This window comes from Oncorhynchus nerka, linkage group LG26 (genome assembly GCF_034236695.1).
Source record: "Oncorhynchus nerka isolate Pitt River linkage group LG26, Oner_Uvic_2.0, whole genome shotgun sequence".
In the NCBI taxonomy this organism is placed as follows: Eukaryota; Metazoa; Chordata; class Actinopteri; order Salmoniformes; family Salmonidae; genus Oncorhynchus; species Oncorhynchus nerka.
The window spans coordinates 34,000,426-34,009,471 of record NC_088421.1 but is presented as its reverse complement, the minus strand read 5'-3'; the positions used below and the strand labels follow the sequence as shown (position 1 = coordinate 34,009,471).

General features: G+C 38.5%; 1 protein-coding gene across 2 annotated transcripts in view; it reads right to left on the bottom strand.

Moving 5' to 3' along the window:
* Positions 1-9,046, bottom strand: part of LOC115128088 (uncharacterized) — a 93,622-nt gene that overhangs the window by 57,740 nt on the left and 26,836 nt on the right. The gene's annotated exons all lie outside the window — the stretch shown is intronic.

The following is a 9,046-nucleotide window of genomic DNA, read 5'->3' as shown; positions in this document are numbered from 1 at the left end:
ATGTAAAATGGGATTTATCTGTAAAAAACAGGCTGACCAAACCGTTACTCAGATCTTTCACTTATGGCTTCAAATAGTTGGCTTACAGTAAATTATGCTGTGGTATAACATGCATATCTAAAAACATTTAGATGTTTTTAAACCTATATTTAACTGGGACCGAGAGACTGAAAAACAGTTAAACAGCCACCACTAACATTGAGTGGCTGCTGCCAACACACTGTCATTGACACTGACCCAACTCCAGCCACTTTAATAATGGGAATTGATGGGAAATGTTGTAAATATATCACTAGCCACTTTAAACAATGCTACCTTATATAATGTTACTTACCCTACATTATTCATCTCATATGCATACGTATATACTGTACTCTACATCATCGACTGCATCCTTATGTAATACATGTATCACTAGCCACTTTAACTATGCCACTTTGTTTACTTTGTCTACATACTCATCTCATATGTATATACTGTACTCGATACCATCTACTGTATGCTGCCCTGTACCATCACTCATTCATATATCCTTATGTACATATTCTTTATCCCCTTACACTGTGTATAAGACAGTAGTTTTGGAATTGTTAGTTAGATTACTTGTTGGTTATCACTGCATTGTCGGAACTAGAAGCACAAGCATTTCGCTACACTTGCATTAACATCTGCTAACCATGTGTATGTGACAAATAAAATTTGATTTGAACTGGGCAAGTCAGTTAAGAACAAATGATTATTTACAATGACAGCCTAGGAACAGTGGGTTAACTGCATTGTTCAGGGGCAGAACACGATTTTTACCTTGACAGCTCAGGGATTCAATCTAGCAACCTTTCGGTTACTGGCCCAACGCTCTAACCACTAGCCTACTGCCGTTCTAGTCTGTCGACTGTGTGTGTGTGTGTGTGTACATAAGGGCTCTAGTCTGTCGACTGTGTGTGTGTGTGTGTGTACATAGGGGCTCTAGTCTGTCGACTGTGTGTGTGTGTGTGTACATAGGGGCTCTAGTCTGTCGACTGTGTGTGTACATAGACTAGAACCCCCTATGTCAAGTGTGTGCGTACACATAGGGGTTCTAGTCTGTCGACTGTGTGTACGTAGGGGTTTAGTCTATGTTTCTGTATATGTGCAGGACAGTTCTCTAGTCTATGTCAAGGTCAGAGACGTCGCTCTGTGTGATGGCGCTGTTGCGGATGGTCTTAGCATTAGTGAGATCCACACAAAATACATCTTTCCTCCGATAAAAATAAAATCAGCAGCAAAATGAAAACAAATTCATATAAATGTTTATATATATTATTTTTTAACCATTTACAACAGGTGGAGAATGAGACAAAAAAAGAGGGGGGGCAGGAACGGGGGCAAATTCCATGACTCAGAGGGGATGTGGTTGATTGTATCAGACAGTGGGGAAGAACAGTGGGACTGAGGTGGGGAAGGGGGAAATGGGGGCAATTCTTTCAAAAATAAAAACGTTCCAACAAAAGCTGACTTCAAGCCAGGATGAGGCTGGACATGCTCCCTAGGGGGTTGCTTCGGCCGGGGGGGGGGGGTAGGCTGCGTTGGTGGCAGCTCCCGAGGGGGCAGAGGGCTGTGGTGCGTTTACACAGGCAGCCTAACTGATCTTTGGGCCAAATATTGGCAAATATGACAGATATGACAAATGTCATGATAGAAAACAAAAGGAGATCAATTACCCCATTTAAAAAAGGCTGAAAGGGTGGTATTATCAGAGCTGCCACGTTTGACCATGATGCCATTCATTGTGGCCATTCATAACTAATGGGAGTCATGTACTGCTGTTTACAGACAGCTGAGAGAACGAGGAATGTGGAATCTTTCCTTCCAGTCTGGTAGGGACTTCTTTTAAGTGGTGTCTCTTCAAAATACTTCAATGAGATTCATCATTGGAAACTAAATTATTTTAGTAGCAGTCAGGTTTGAACACACCTACTCATTCAAGGGTTTCTTTATTTTCTACATTGTAGAATAATAGTGAAGACATCAAAACTATGAAATTGCACATATGAAATCATGTAGTAACCAAAAAGTGTTAAACAAATCAAAGTAGCCACCCTTTGCCTTTGACAGCTTTGCACACTCTTGGCATTTTCTCAACCAGCTTCACCTGGAATGCTTTTCCAACAGTCTTGAAGGAGTTCCCACATATGCTGAGCACTTGCTTTTCCTTCACTCTGCGGTCCAACTCATACCAAACCGTTGCAATTGGGTTGAGGTTTTGGTGATTGTGGAGGCCAGGTCATCTGATGCAGCATTCCATCACTCTCCTTCTTGGTCAAATAGTCCTTACACAGCTTGGGGGTGCTTTTTGGGTCATTGTCCTGTTGAAAAACAAATGATAGTCCCAATAAGCGCAAACCAGATGGGATGGCGTATTGCTGCAGAATGCTGTGGTAGCCATGCTGATTAAGTGTGCCCTGGATACTAAATAAGTCAGTCAGTGTCACCAGAAAAATACCCCCACATCATCACACCTCCTCCTCCATGCTTCATGTTGGGAACCATACATGCAGAGGATAGATTTCCACTGGTCTAATGTCCATTGCTCCTGTTTCTTGGCCCAAGCAAGTCTCTTCTTATTATTGGTGTCCTTTAGTAGGGGTTTCTTTGCTGCAAATCAACCATGAAGGCCTGATTCACGCAGTCTTCTCTGAACAGTTGATGTTGAGATGTGTCTGTTGACAACTATTTGAAGCATTTATTTGGGATACAATTTCTGAGGCTGATAACTCTAATGAACGTATCCTCTGCAGCAGAGGTCTCTGGGTCTTCCTTTCCTGTGGCGGTCCTCATGAGAGCTAGTTTAATCATAGCGCCTGATGGTTTACATAATTTCTAGCTGCAGACTAGTAATTAGTATCTACGATTTGCTCTTATCTGTAGGGATCGATAGTCTCAGAGTTTAACCATTTCCAGCCGTGTAGCCAATTCTGCACATGGTATGGTTAGGAATTAAATAACTATTCGCAATCACAGCTCACGCTGTGGGTTTACTTAGTCTAGACTCAAACCTTTTCCCCCTTAGCTGACTGAGGTCCGCGTGGTCTGAAGAGGATTTCCTCAGGAGAGGGTTTTAATTCGTAACAATAGAAAAGGTGGTTCTATGACCCCAGATCATGTCTGTGCTCACGGGGGCTGGCCAATTACTTAGGTAAACTTTAAAGGGAATACAATTATCAGTCATTAAAGGTTTAACAACACCTTGCATCATTTCACAAATAGTTTCATCTACTCATTCATTTTATAGAATAATTAGATGCAAACCCCATAATTGAGAAATGTACATATTCAGAGATATAGTTGTGTGTTTCATGTCTTCTCTGAGGTCACCAAATGAAACACACTTATCATACCTGTCCCTTAAGTGTCCACGGATCACTCCCACAAGTGGACATTCTGTATCAAATCCCCATTTTGGGGATATAGGAGTTCGCCATGTGAAATCCTTTGTTCTCTCTGTGTGTCTCTTTCTGCATGGCCAGGGGGAGAGAGTCTCCGCCAGGAATTTACGACCTGAGACAACAGAACCTGGGTATATATAGCTAGAGATAGAGAGTGAGAGAGGCCACAATCTATACCCAGAAAGGGCCACGTCATTACACTATTGTCATAGTTTCTACGGATTGTAAATTAAAGATAAACATTTTTGCTAAAATAATTATTATATATTGTTAATTGGTTGACTATGACTTTTTAAATCACCCAGTATTGCTATCTGCAGTGTTAGCTCTAGGTAAATTTTGCAATTCTTCATCTACACTGCTACTGTATCACACTAGTGTCTTCACTGTCAAAACAATGTCCACTAAATATGTGCATATGTGTGTGTCCTTACACAGATAGTCCCATATACAGTTGAAGTCAGAAGTTTACATACACCTCAGCCAAATACATTTAAACTCAGTTTTTCACAATTCCTGACATTTAATCCTCGTAAAAATTCCCTGTTTTAGGTCAGTTAGGATCACCACTTTATTTTAAGAATGTGAAATGTCAGAATGATAGTTGAGAGAATGATTTATTTCAGATTTGATTTCTTTCATCTAATTTCCAGTTGGTCAGAAGTTTACATACACTCAATTAGTATTTGGTAGCATTGCCTTTAAATTGTTTAACTTGGGTCAAACGTTTCGGGTAGACATCCACAAGCTTCCCACAATAAATTGGGTGAATTTTGGCCCATTCCTCCTGACAGAGCTGGTGTAACTGAGTCAGGGTTGAAGGCCTCTTTGCTCGCACACACATTTGCAGTACTGCCCACACATTTTCTATACGATTTGGGTCAGGGCTTTGTGATGGCCACTCCAATACCTTGACTTTGTTGTCCTTAAGCCATTTTGCCACAACTTTGGAAGTATGCTTGGGGTCATTGTCCATTTGGAAGACCCATTTGAGACCAAGCTTTAACTTCCTGACTGATGTCTTGAGATGTGGCTTCAATATATCCACATAATTTTCTCTCCTCATGATGCCATCTATTTTGTTAAGTGCACCAGTTCCTCCTGCAGCAAAGCACCCCCACAACATAATGCTGCCACCCCCGTGCTTCACGTTTGGGATGGTGGTCTTCGGCTTGCAAGCCTCCCCCCTTTTCCTCCAAACATTACGATGGTCATTATGGCAAAACAGTTCTATTTTTGTTTCATCAGACCAGAGGACATTTCACCAAAAAGTATAATCGTTGTCCACATGTGCAGCTGCATACCATAGTCTGTCTTTTTAATGGCGGTTTTGGAGCAGTGGCTTCTTCCTTGCTGAGCGGCCTTTCAGGTTATGTCAATATAGGACTTGTTTTACTGTGGATATAGATACTTTTGTAACTGTTTCCTCCAGCATCTTCACAAGGTCCTTTGCTGTTCTGGGATTGATTTGCACTTTCCGCACCAAAGTACGTTCATCTCTAGTAGACAGAACGCGTCTCCTTCCTGAGCGGTATGACGGCTGTGTGGCCCCATAGTGTTTATACTTGCGTACTATTGTTTGTACAGATGAACGTGGTACTTTCAGGCGTTTGGAAATTGCTCCCAAGGATAAACCAGATGTGTGGATGTCTCCAATTTTTTTTCTGATTTTGGCTGATTTCTTTTGATTTTCCCATGATGTCAAGCAAAGAAGCACTGAGTTTGAAGGTAGGCCTTGAACTACATCCACAGGTACACCTCCAATTGACTCAAATGATGTCAATTATCCTATCAGAAGCTTCTAAAGCAATGACATCATTTTATGGAATTTTCCAAGCTGTTTAAAGGCACAGTCAACTTAGTGTATGTAAACTTCTGACCCACTGGAATTATGATACTATGAATAATAAGTGAAATAATCTGTCTGTAAACAATTGTTGGAAAACTTACTTGTGTCATGTACAAAGTAGATGTCCTAACCCACTTGCCAAAACTATAGTTTGTTTTGAAGAGATTTGTGGAGTGGTTGAAAAACTAGATTTAAACTTCTTATGGCTTGGGGGCAGTATTTCGACATCTGGATGAGAAGCGTGCCCAAAGTAAACTGCCTGTTACTCAGGCCCAGAAGCTAGGATATGCATATAATTCGATTTGGATAGAAAACACTAAAGTTTCCAAAACTGTTCAAATAATGTCTGTGAGGATAACTGAACTGATATGGCAGGCGAAAACCTGAGGTAAATCCATCCAGGAAGTGGGATTTTTTTGATGTGGGTATTTTCAATTGAGTGCCTATAGAGTATATATAGGCCCATCTATAGACCCATCTATAGACCCGTTCCTATGGCTTCCACTAGATGTCAACAGTCTTTAGACATTGTTTCAGGCTTGTTTTCTGAAAAATGAAGAAGAATGAGACCTTTCTGTCAGTGGACTTTAGAATCATGCAGTGCTGGTTTACATGCGTGACCGAGTGCGCGCCCTTCATTGTTTTTCCTTTCTATTGAATACGCTATTGTCCGGTTGAAATATTATCTATTATTTAGACAATTGACAACCTGAGTTAATTTTAAACATCGCTTGACATGTTTTGATGAACTTTACCGGTACTATTAGGGTGTATTCTTCTGCATGTTTTGACCGCCTTTAAACAAAACGCGCCAACAAAACGTGAGTTTTTGGGATATAAAGAGGGACTTTATCAAACAAAACAAACATTTATTGTGTAGCTGGGACTCTTGTGACTGCAACCAGATGAAGATCTTCAAAGGTAAGTGATTAATTTTATCGCTATTTCTGACTTTCGTGACTACTCTACTTAGTTGGAAAATGTTTGTATGCTTTTGTAAGCGGGGTTTTGTCCTCAGATAATCGCATGGTATGCTTTCGCCGTAAAGCCCTTTTAAAATCTGACAAAGCAGCTGGATTAACAAGAAGTTCACCTTTAAGCCGATGTATAACACTTGTATTTTTATGAATGTTTATTATGACTATTTCTGTATTTTGGATTTGGTGCTCTTCAATTTCACAGGATGTTGTCGAGGTGGGTCGCTAGCAGAACACCTGCACCAGAAAGGTTCATTACTCCAACCTAAGTGTATGTAAACTTTAGACTTCAACTGTACATATGGACAGTCCCAAAATAAATTATATAATTATATATATAACATTCTATTGATTGCAAGAATTTTGTATAATAATTTAAACTGAAAAAAATCTAAGTTTTGAATCCAGGGTTGTTTTGCGTGTCAATTCATAAACCACGTGCCATGGAATAGGTACATCGAAAATCTCTTCCCAAGAATTTTGCAATTTATATGGCACAGCTGTCAAATTTTTGGTCCTGGTATATATTTTTCTTTATCCCAATTTTCTTTAACCAATTTTGGTCTCTCTAATGCAGAGCCAACATACAAGTTCCTTACTTTTCCCCTTCCACTTGCCTCTTCCATTTTTTGTTAATGCTGCAATTAGTTGCTTGTAATTTTGGATAGAGCAGACATTTCCATTAGTCTGTGTTAGCTGCATGTGTGACAACTACACCAGTCCTATTTATCATATCATTTACAAAGATTATACCTTTTTTTTGTCAATTCGTATATTTGAGTTTAACCACAATATTTGTTATATTATTTGTTCTGTCTTTTCAGGTGGATTAAACTGACATTGCAACCAACTTTCTATGGCTTGTTTAAGACCTAACGATATTTTGGAGATTATTTAATTTTCAAATAACTGAAAGTGAACGGTTGTAATCTGAATAAAGGCAAAAAAATTCTTGAACATGGGGTGAGACATTCTTACTAATTTACTAGAGAACCATTTCGGGTTTAAGTATAACTTTTGTATGACTGATGCCTTTAGTGAGAAATCTAATGCTTTAATATTTAATCATTTCTGCCCTCCGAATTCATATTCATTATATAAATAGGCCCTTTTAATTTTGTCTGGCTTGTCATTCCCAAAAAATATATGTTTTTGCTCATATAATTTAAAAAGCAGGTCGCTTGGTGTAGACAAAACCATAAGCAAATAGGTAAACTGTGATATAACTAAAGAGTTAATCAGTGTGATTTTCCTTTCCATGGTAGCAAGATCTTATCTATTTTTGCTAACTTTCTATTAAAATGTATTGGAGTGAGATCATTTCTTTCTTTTGGGACAGGTAAACCGAGTATGTCCACATCCCCATCAGACCATTTTATTGGTAAACTACACGGAAATGTAAATGTAGCATTTTTTCGTGATCTAATATGTAATATAGCAATCCAGAGAGGTTAGAAAAAGTATCTAGATCCTCTTTGAGGCTGTGGAGGGATTCTAATGATGGATTTAAAAGACAACATGAATCATCAGCGTACAATGACACCTTTGTTTTTAAGCCATGGATTTCAAATCCCTTAATATTATTGTTGGATCTAATTTTAACAGCTAACATTTCGATGGCAATAATAAATAGATATGCCAATAATGGACAACCTTGTTTTATTCCTCTTGGCAGTTTAAAACTGTCTGACATGTAGCCATTATTTACTATTTTACACCTAGGGTTACTATACATAGCTTTAACCCATTTTATAAGAGATTCTCCAAAATTGAAATATTATATATATATATATATATATATAAACTCCAGTCGCTTTATCAAAAGCCTTTTCAAAGTCAGCTTTGATAACCAGGCCTGGTTTCCAAGATATTTCATAGTGTTCTATTGTTTACAGTACTTATATATCTCCAATGTATTGTTCATGTAAAAAAAACTGTCTGATTAGGATGAATCATATCTGACAAAACCTTTTATTTCTATGCGCTAAGCATTTAGCTAGACTTTTTGCATCACAGCACTGAAGTGTAAGAGGCCTCCATTTTTTTATGGACTGGATTTTTATATATACACCACTTGGGTCCTGTTTCAATAATAATGAAATCAGACCTTGTTGTTGAGTGTCTGATAATCTACCATTTATATAGGAGGGGTTAAAACATGCTAACAATGGTCCTCTGAGTATATCAAAACAAGTTTGGTATACCTCCGCTGGTATGCCATCCAGCCCTGGAGTTTTCCCGGACTTAAAGGCTTTAATTGCATCAAGAAGTTCCTCCTCTGTAATTTGACCTTCACATGAGTCTTTCTGTACAGATGTTAATTTTACATTATTAATCATAGAGAAAAAATCCATACAATTCGTTTCGGTTAGTGGAGATGGAGGAGACAAACTAAAACATATGCTTACTTTACTTCCTCTTTCAAAATATCCTTTGGTGAATCATGTGTGACTCCATTTGTAACAGTTTTCGGTAAAAAAAAAATTGGTAGCATTTCTATGTTGACGATTGAAAAATAATTTGGTGAATTTTTCCTATTCCATCCAGTTCACTTTATTTTTTATAAAATATTACACTGGATCTTTCTTAAATAAGTTCCTCCAAATGAAATCAAAATGGTCATTTGCGTAGGAATACAGCGTAGTGTGCACAATACAATGAAATAAGTATGTAACTACTTAAGTACAGTACAGTAGTTGCTATAGCAGAAAAGAGCCAGTTCAGTTTATCAACAGTCTTATGGCTTGGAGGGATAAAACTGTCTCTGGGCAAGGTGCTGCTACACTTGATGCTCT